We start from the raw sequence: 10,464 nt of genomic DNA, 5'->3' as shown, positions 1-10,464 counted from the left end.
TATACTTAGAGTACTCAAGAGGGTAAAATAAAAATTAATTGAAATAATAATTCAACAAAGTTTCAGGACATAAAATAAATCCACATAAATCATTCTATATAACTAGCAAAATCCAGCAGGAAGAGGAACAAATAGAGCTTCCATTTACCATAACTACAAAGTACACGAAACGTTCAAGTTTATCTGCCAAAATATAAGTAGAAATTATATGAATATAAATACCAAAGACTATTGAAGTAAATAAAAATAGACCTAAATAAATAAATATTAGTTATATGTAAGAGGAGCCAATACAATAATAAAATGAAAATACTAGCTGAGTTAATGTGTTCTTTCAGTGCCATACTAGTTTAATTCTATAAAGCAATCCATCAGTGGTTTTATTAATATTGCCCTGAATAAGTAAATTAATTTAGGTTTTATTGTTATTATTATATTGGCTTGGCCTAACCCTGAGCAATTAATATTTCTACCATTATTTCAGATGAAATTCATCTATAAAAGCAAAAAGTCAAGAATCTCAAGGGAAATAAAGGAGGAAAGTAGGAAGGAAGAGGCTTAATTATACCAGAAATAAAACTATACTATAAAATAATCATCAGAACAATTTATTACTGGTTAAAAATAGAGAGGTACATCAGCGAAACAGATTACATGTAGAACAAAAAGAAGCAAAGCACCAGAGTAGCCTAAGTTTTAATAAGGACAGCTAGGTGGCACAGTGGATGGAGAGAGTACCAGGGCTGGAGTCAGGAAGACTCATCTTTGTGAGTTCAAATGTAGACTCATATACTTAATAGCTGTGCGACCTTGGGCAAGTCACTTAACCCTGTTTGCCTCAGTTCTTCATCTGTAAAATGAGCTGGAGAAGGAAATGACAAAGCACTCCAGTATCTTTGCCAAGAAAGCCCCAAATGGGGTCACAAAGAGTCAGACACAACTGAAAACAACCGAACAACAAAATATTTGATAAACCTAACTACCCCAGCTACTGAACCAAGAACTCACTGTTTGACAGAAACTGCTGGGAAACTGGACAGCCATTTGGAGGAAATTAGGTATAAGCCAATCCACCATATACAAGGATAAACTCCAATTAGATATATGAGAGACAGAGTGACACCGCAAACCAATCAGAGGAGCAAGGAAAAGATCACATTTCAGATCTCTAGATAGAAGAATTTATGACAAGACAAGGGATAGAGAAGATTACAAAAGATAAAATGCATAATTTGGAATAGTATGGAAAATTTAAAATGTTTTACACAAATAAAACCAATATAGTTAAAATTGGAAGAAAAGCTGGTAAATAGTAAGTGGAAAAACTTTGCAGCAAGGGCAAGGTTTGATTTGTTTTGGTTTTTTTTCTGATGAAGGTCTATTATCACATATATATGTATATATTTGTACATATACATATATATATATATATGTAATTGTTTCAAATTTATTAAAGTTATTCCCAAAAGATTAGTGGTGAAAATCTAAAAACAGGTGATTTTTTTTCAAATTTTCATAGGCACTCCTCTATCTATAGTATCTCTTCACAACCTTAACAGTCACTATATCTTTCTCATTTCTAAACAAACGACTTCAATATCTATATATCCAGCCCCAGTCTTTCCCCTGACTTTCAGTTATGCATCTCCAACTCTCCACTTGACATTTTAAATGGGCTATATTAGAGACATCTCAAACCCAGCATGTTCCAAAGTTATTTCATTCTCTACCCACACATGCACATACTCCCCTCTTTTAAACTTTATGATTTCTGTAGTAGGCACCATCATTCCCTAAGTCTTCTCAGTCATAACCTCAGTATTATCTTCCACTCTTCATTGTTGCTTGCCAAATCTTGCTGGCATCTCATGCTTCTAGTCTTTTAGATAAAAGGCTATTCACACAGCTACCATTTTATTTGAAGTTCTCAGTGCCTTTTGCTTAGATTGTCAATGTCTTCTATTTGATCTCTCCCCCCAAGCCTCTTCCCATTCTAATTCTTCCTATATACTGCTGTCCAAGTGGTTTTAAGTCCAGAATAATTCCCATGGTTCTCTCTTGCCTTTAGAATAAAATGTAAACTCCATGGTTTGGCCATTAGAGACTTTCGCAACCTGTCCCCAACCTACATCTCCAGTCTCAATAAAATCATTCCTCTAACACTGAGATTCAGACAAACTTGCCTTCTCTCTGATCTTCTCACATGATATTACAACTCCTGCTTCCACGCCTCAGCACAGGCATCTCCCATGTCTAGAATATACACCCTCTCTCTTCATTCAAGACACAGTACCTCCTTTTATGTGAAGCCTGTCCTGATTCCTTCAACTATTGCTGCCCTCTCTCTCAAACTGTTTTGTATATAATTACTTTTTATTTATTTGCATATATTTCTATATTCCGCTTATACTTTTATATGTACTTATCTCATTCATTAGAATATAAGTTCCTTGGCCATAACAATTGTTTCATTCTTTGTATTTATATCCCCAAACTGGCACAGTTCCTGGAATGTAGTAGGCACTTAATAAATATTTGTTAATTGATATATAATTAAGAGCTATCATCACTCTTTGCTCTCATTTATCAATATTTCAAAATAAATGTTAACTAATGACAAAATCACTTATATATGACTTAAATTTGAACTGCCAAATGACATATAGAAGACATATTGAGTCACAAGCAAAAGGTATCTCAAAGCCAGAACTTGGCATGGGGCCACTAGCCCAAACTACTACATGCATCTGTCTGAATCAATTTCCCAAAAGGCATAATACCATTCTGTTCAAGTGACCTATTGCACAGACAAGCTAGTGAGCTACCACTGCCTGGCAAGAATCCAAAATATAAAAAAGTATTTGGGAATGGCTGGAACTCTGCTACTATCTTCATGAACTATGGAAATGACTTGTACATGAGACAATGGCAAGAGGTGGCCTCCAACTGAGTTTCAGTTTGAATGATGAATGTTTCCCATTCACCACCTATGAGATCATCAATTAAGAGACATATGACACCTTAGAGGTCATTTAGTTTAACTACCATCATTTTACTGATAACAAAGTGGTTTCACAGGGTATAAATAATTTGCTTTAGATCACAATAAATAATATAAATAAATTGCCTTAGAACACAAAGGTCTTAAGTGGCAGAGCTGAGATTTGAACTCAAGTCTAATTCCTCCATGGTCAACACCTTTTTTCTTTTTTACAATACTAGGTTACCTCTAGCATAGATGCTGAAAAGCAATAGCTCAGACCATTTCAGATAGGAATAACTAAATAACCCCAGTTGACCCTTGCAGTTCCATTGAGATTGTGGTCATGTGTGTAGGCAGGCCTAACCTAAATAGAACTGATTAAATGGAGATTAAATCTCATTTACCAACAAAAGGATGGCTAAATTTTATTAGACATAGGCCCTTCCAACTTCATAAACTCCAGATAATCTGCCCACTTTACAAGGTCCCTATAACTTCACACATATTAAAAAAGGAAATCATTTGTTGTCTTTATTTTTCTGACTGGTTTACTTTGGTATTATTTATGAGAAATGAGGTTTAGTAAAGCACTTCATTTTCCCCATTTCTGCTAGATTAATTTCCTTTATGCATAGGTCCAACCATGTCTTTCCTCTGTTCAAAATCCTATAGCTATTTCCTATTACCTACATAGGAAATTGAAACTCCCTAGATTGACATTTGAAGCTTACCACAGTCTTGCACCATTTTGTGTTTCCAACATTACCTCATAATTGTCTATATACTCTGCATTCTATCTTATAACCTAAATGGGAAGTCAGTATTTCCTAAATATTTTTGCTCCTTCCTGCCTCCTTGCTTTTGAATTAATTAAAAACACCTATTAAGTGCCTACTATATTCCAGGCATTTGGCAGGTACACAAGATACAAAAACAAAAAATAATCTCTGCCCTCAAGAGCCTTTTATTCTACTGGGAGTAGATACATAGAGGTGTGATATCTAAGGAAGGACATTTTGGTTTGAGGAGTTACAGTGATGGTTAGTGGAACCACTGAGCACCTGACCAGCATGTTTTCCAAAAGCAAAAAGAGTATTGATTTTCTTCCTCTTCCCAGAGTAATATTATTCTCTGTACCTGGAATAACTGGTCCATTACTCTTCCATTAATGAAAAATTGCATATTCTTTCAAAAATTCTTTCAAATCCCATCACCTCAAACTCTTTTAAATACTTATTAGCTATTATTTTGCATTGTAGTTACCTATGTATCATATCCCCTTTAAGTTATAAAATTCATGAGGGCAAGGGCTTTGTAGTATCTAAACTTTTTATCTCACCAGTATGTATCTATGTGCTTTACATGAAGAAAGTGCTTCAAAATGTCGAACTGTAATGTTAGTCAGGGCAGGATTTTTTGCTGTTCTTCTCTTAAGTGCTTTTAATGAGTCTGGCCTTTGTTTGAATGGGGCAGGTAAAGTGGGATCTTTTTTGTCTTAGAATGTTTCTCAGCACTAAGACAATTAGGAGACATTGGTCAGAAACAATGGATAAGGTAGTACTAGGGAATAACTAACTTTCCCAGACCCTAAATGGGACTTTTCACCATTCTTTGTTTGAGTGCTTCTCGGCACTGAGGTAATCAAGTACCCCAAGGCCCTGAGATAGGTATTTAAGATCTGAAGTTGGCATTTCTTTTGGGGGTATACTCATTGAAAGAATGTGGGTGAGAAGACTCTGGACAAGCTGTTAAACCGCCCCCCCCTTGATGACCCAGACAGAGGATTGTTGCTTCTCTGATAACTATGAATTGTAATTTGAATCAGATAAGGTCTGTTGATGTTTGTAATTTCTATTTGTGTTTGCCTTGAAGTTCAGGGAGCTGATCTTTTCCCCCTGAACTAAGTGAATGATATATGTATGTTTAATTTTTCCTTAGAAAAACAGATCAAAGAACCTGTGTTGGCAGCTCTTCCTGTTTGCTGTTGTTGTTGGTCTTATACAGCCACAGGAGCTGCTAGCAATATTGTTGTTACATGAACTAAATTGGATCTTATGTACCTATGATGTCTTATTTTGCATCACAGTTACTGGTATAATTGGGAAAAATCATGACGGTATTACTATTTTGAAAAAGTAAGAAAGGAGACATCATTAACTATCAACTTTTTATTGGTTTGTTTTTTTTTTTTTTGCCTAAGTCTACCTCTTCTCCTAAATTAACATTCTTACAAAAGGAACCAATGTTCTTGTAGTCACCCAGGTTCTCTACATAGATGGTCATCCTTGACTCTTCACTTTTACTCCTCTTGCCCCATATCAGTTTTCAAGTCTTACTTATTTTACCTTTGCAACATTTCTCACATCTATCCTCTTCTCTCTTCTCACACCACAGCTACCTTAGTCCAATCTTCGTTACCTCTCACTTGCAAAACTGTAACAGCCTTGTAATTGGTCTCCATTGCATCCAATATCTCCTCTCTGAAATCTATGCTTCACATAGATACCAAATCAATATTTTTATAACATTGGTGTAAACTTGTCACACCTCTGCTCAAAACGTTCCCATAGTTCTCTATTGCCTTTGTGTTAAAATAGAAACTCCTTTGTCAATGAATCTTTTGCATTCTGACTTCAACCTCTGTTTCTGGGTTGATAAGACATTACTCCCCTTTCTAGAATACTCTGCACTCTGTCCGAACTGGCCTGCTCCATTCACAAGCAATATTGCCTAGAAACTCTGCTTTGTAATAGCTTACATTTCTAGGTGGTACAGTGGATAGAGTGCAGGCCTGGAGACAGGAAGATCTGAGTTTAAAACCAGCATCAGATACGTAATAGCTATGTGATCCTGGGTAAGTCACTTAACTCACTTTGCCTCAGTTTTCTCACCTGTAAAATGACCTGGAGAAGGAAATGGCAAACCACTTTAGTATCTTTGCCAAGAAAATCCCAAATGGAGTCACAAAGAGGTGGAAACGCCTGAGAAACAACAAGCTTACATTTATAATAGTAGCTTAAATGTATATAGTGTTTTAGGATTTGCAAAGCATCTTGTATATATTATTTCACATGAAACTCACAACAACCAGTTAAGGAAACTGTTTCAGAAAGAGTAAACAATTTGTCCAGTTTCACCAAGCTATCAAGGGCCTGAGGCAGAATTCAAATCTAGGTATTCCTGCCTTGAAACCCAGTGTACTATCAATTCAGTCATTATCTGTGACAGTAAGTGACTTTAATAACATCAATACTGAGCCAATGATAATAGAAAGATTTTACGGGAGCATTAGTTAAAGATTCCTTGTTTAGTTGGTGCATAGACCAGAGATTCTTAATCTTTAATGTCATTCATCCCTTCGGCAACATGGTAAAGCCTATTGACCCCTTATCAGAAAAAAATGTTTTTAAAGCATAAAATAAAATACACAAGAGTTCAAGAAACTAACTAAATTGAAATGCAGTTTTTATTGATTTTTTCTTGTTTTAAAATAGGTTCACAGATCCCAGGTTAAGAATCCCTGGTGTCAAACATGCTATGTGTTTTGGTTGAATGTTTCAACCTTCCACTGCCACAGTCAGCTTCTCTGTAAAAACAAAATAGACTTCTCCCAGTAATGGAAGCCTTCACTGTCTAAATGAATCTGATATTATTCCACCACAAAGGATCCCATAAGGGATAAATAAATGATTAATAATCCCATGAAAACATTTTGCCGAGTATTTGATGGTTGGAAGGCTAGTAGAAGAATAAAGCAGTGCTTTTGGAGGAAGATGAATCATTCTAAAACTGAGAATGGCAAAATTTCTCAGATTGGTAGAAAAGATGAGTATGAAATGATACAGGACTCAGTCAAACTGCATAAATAAAAAATGTATGAGTTGGAATCAAAAGAAAGATCTTTATTCATAGCAAAGTGTCTGTGAGTTACTCAAGCGATATCCTACCCTATAACAACAGAATGACACCCAGCTTAAAAAAATGGTGCCTTTTCTGTTGGATAACACCATATAAGTGTCAAGATATCCTCAACAAAGCGTATTGTTTAAGTGTGTTAGGAAAGAGTGTTCCATTAAATATTTATCACTAAATTCAATACTGACAAATTAATTTTCTCCTCATTTTCTGTATAGCGGTGTAGCAATCAAGGTCCTTTGTTTCTCAATAATCACTGTATCAGCAATCTCTAATTGTGTAGAGAGCTACTGAAAAAAAATTAAAATGAATAAAGAAACACCTCTTTTCATTTGTAGTTCCCCTTACCTCCTTTCTAGGATTTAAAAGAATACTGACAAAACAGTTCAGCGGGGATGGTCTACATTAAAGAAGAGATTGGCGATGCCCTCCTCACTTGGTGAATATGGTTTTATTTTCAAAGTGAAGGATGCTAAAATATTCAGAGGATGGCATGTAGGTTGGTTTAAGCTACAGTGAGATTAACTACCAAGATTTTAAGAGAAACAATGATGAAACTGAATCATTTTGTCGGGGAACATATTCTTTACAGTCATGTGTGAAATGCAAATCTAGAATGTTTATTCCCTTTGAGGAAGGAATTATCGATCACAGAACAGATAAGCAGTGAATGTCAAATTTCCCTTTTGGGGAAAAATACAACATTTAGAATCATCATCCAAGCTATTTATATTCAACAGTCTGGTATTCCAGATTATATAATTTCATTTGATCTACCAGGGGAAAAATCTTCCTTTGTTAAAATTTATTGACAGTATCTTGTCTATATGATTTCCCTTTTTTGGCATCTCAACTCTATCTGCTTTATATTTGGAAAGTTCTTGCTTTAAGAGAGAATACCTTTCATTGATCCAAGAAATAATAAAATGTAGGGTCTCATAAGCAGGAAGTGGTTTGAAACAAGGTCTTTCTAACTTTAATTGTAACATGCCCACCACTGTGCCATGCTGCCTCCCAAATATAGACTGGAAGAAAGTCAAGCTTTCAAAAGTCTGAAAAGGCATTTCCCTAAGACAGTAGATTTCTTTTTCCTCATTGCAAGAGTTAATTGAAAGGAAGCTGATAAATTCTGGAGGTCAACACTGCAGTTGGATTCTGACAGCATCTCTGAGATTTAGGCAGGCCTGGGTTCTGCAAGGCTACAGGTTCCTTTATTTTTATCTTCTCTCCTACAACAGATCAACCTCATTTGGTATCATGGCTTTTACTTCCATTGCTATGCTTAATCAGTACATGAGATCATAAAGCTTGGTGGTCAATCTAAGGGAAAAATCCAAAGGAAATTCAGTCACTGAGTGAAACCGATAACATCTATTTCTAAAAACAATGTGCATATGTGCATGTGTGTATGGGAAGGAGGTAAGGCAAGAGTGAGAAGAGTTTAGAGAGTTTCTTTGACCCGTGAAAATATTTTGTTCTTTACAACGCACTTCAAAAAGGTGAATTTTCTTGCTTTTGTATTTTTCTGCAAGATGTTAACACTTGTTAGTGTCCAGACGTGTTAAAATACAGAGTTATATTTCCTCGAGAAATGAATCATTATATGTTTTTTTGGTTGTTTGTTTTTCCTAGACAAGGCCAGGCCCTGTCAGTATTTGTTATTTGGCCTCATTGACACTCAGGATATTTTTAGCCCTGTTGTGCTATGTGAGACAGCAGATACCCTGCAGGGATGCTGGTGAAACTATCAGGATCTGAGAAACCTTCCAAACCCATCAGTCTTTATGCCTTTGATAATAAATGCCCATGCTTTATAAAGAAGAAACAATGTCCTTTAAAACTTTGACATTTAGCAAATTCTCTTAAGGATTCTCAGTACCAAGTAAAATCCAAAATGATTTGGCAGAGGTAAAGAAAGATTAAGAACAGTCAACAAGTATTCACTGAGTGAGAAACCACTTTCTGGTCTGATGTCCTATTCTCTTACTCTGTTGGACCACAATGGGTCTTTTTGTGGAGGCTGCACTGGTAACGGCTGTCTCTCCTTCTCCAAACCCTGTACATTATGGCTGCTCAACAGATATTAAACACTGATCATCAGGATAATATTTCAAATGGGCAAATATAAACAATCCACTTTCTATGGCAAGCCACATGAGATATAGTGCTAAAAGCTTCCTAGCAGGCAACAAGAACAATAGTTTGAAGGAGCATGAGGTATAACTCATCACCTTTAAAGAAGAAGATAAAAATACTGGCAGAATGAAAATATAAGGCATATAATTAAAGTAAACCCCTAAATCTCATGAGATTTATCCTCACTCACGCAGATCCTCCTACTACATAAATTATTCCCAGGGTGTATGTTAGGTACTTTTCAATAGTGCATTAACTCATTTAACATATTCCTGCTTCACTATAGGAGAAAGCAACAAAATGATACGAAACTCAGCTTCCAGAATTTACTGGTGGATTATTAGTGTGAAGGTTAGGCTATGTCCACGCTGCCACAAGAATCAGTCAATAAATGATTTCAGTCTACCAACCGGTTGTTTTACTTAAACCATGTGAAACAGAACAGTTGGTTAGTATGATTTTTAAAGAATAAGTTCATAAACTAAGTCAGCCGTTTCTATAGACAGAGCCTCAGGGGAGTCATTCAGTCAACCATCAGTTTTAAATGCTTGAAATAACTTTCCTAAGCTCTAGAGATATAAAGACAAAAAACAAACCAACAAACAAAAAAACCCAGCATCTGCCCTTAAAAAGTGTACAATCTAACGGGGGAGATAACATATAGATAACTATGTAGAGCAGATAAAGGTAATATGAAAGGGGAAGACATTAGTAACATGGGAACCAAGAAATGCTTCCAAGGTAAGGTTTGATTTGATTGATTGAAGGTAAGATCAATAATCTTTTCCAACAGTCAGGTTCCCGACCTTAGAGTCATCTTTACCTTTTTACCATCTTTGTGTACCCATATCTAACTGATTGTTAAGCCTTATTGAGCTTCCTTTGCCACAATTCTAACATTCTTCCCTTTTCCCCATTCACTGTACTACCATTCTAATTTAGGGATTCATCACCTTATTGAGATAATATTGAAATAATCTAATTAAGTTCCTTATTTCTAGTTTCCCTCACTTCTAATTCATCCTCCACTTAGCTGCCAAAGTGATATCCCCAAAGTATAATTTGACAACATTATTCCTCTGCTCAAGAAGCATCAATGCTTCCCTATTGCTACTAGGATAAAAGTGGTCCTTCACATTCTCCAATTTCTCTTTCTAGCCTAATTTCAACCAATAATTGTATTAATAGTGGAGAAGGGAGGGATAAGGAAAGTCATTGTGTGAGAGGTTCACTTGTGCTACATCTAAGCAGATCTGGGGAACCTGAAGGCTTGAGGCTACATATGGCCTTCTAGATCCTTAAGTGAGGCCTTTTGACAGAATCCCAATTATGCTAATTAATGAAAAGTTGGATTCAATTAAATTAAAAATTAATTAAATAAATAAATTGAAATTAATTAAACCTTAATTAATTAATTAAAATTTGGATTT

This window comes from Trichosurus vulpecula, chromosome 5, assembly GCF_011100635.1.
Source record: "Trichosurus vulpecula isolate mTriVul1 chromosome 5, mTriVul1.pri, whole genome shotgun sequence".
NCBI classification, from domain to species: domain Eukaryota; kingdom Metazoa; phylum Chordata; class Mammalia; order Diprotodontia; family Phalangeridae; genus Trichosurus; species Trichosurus vulpecula.
The sequence above is the reverse complement of the archived record's forward strand: the minus strand, read 5'-3'. Positions refer to the sequence as shown.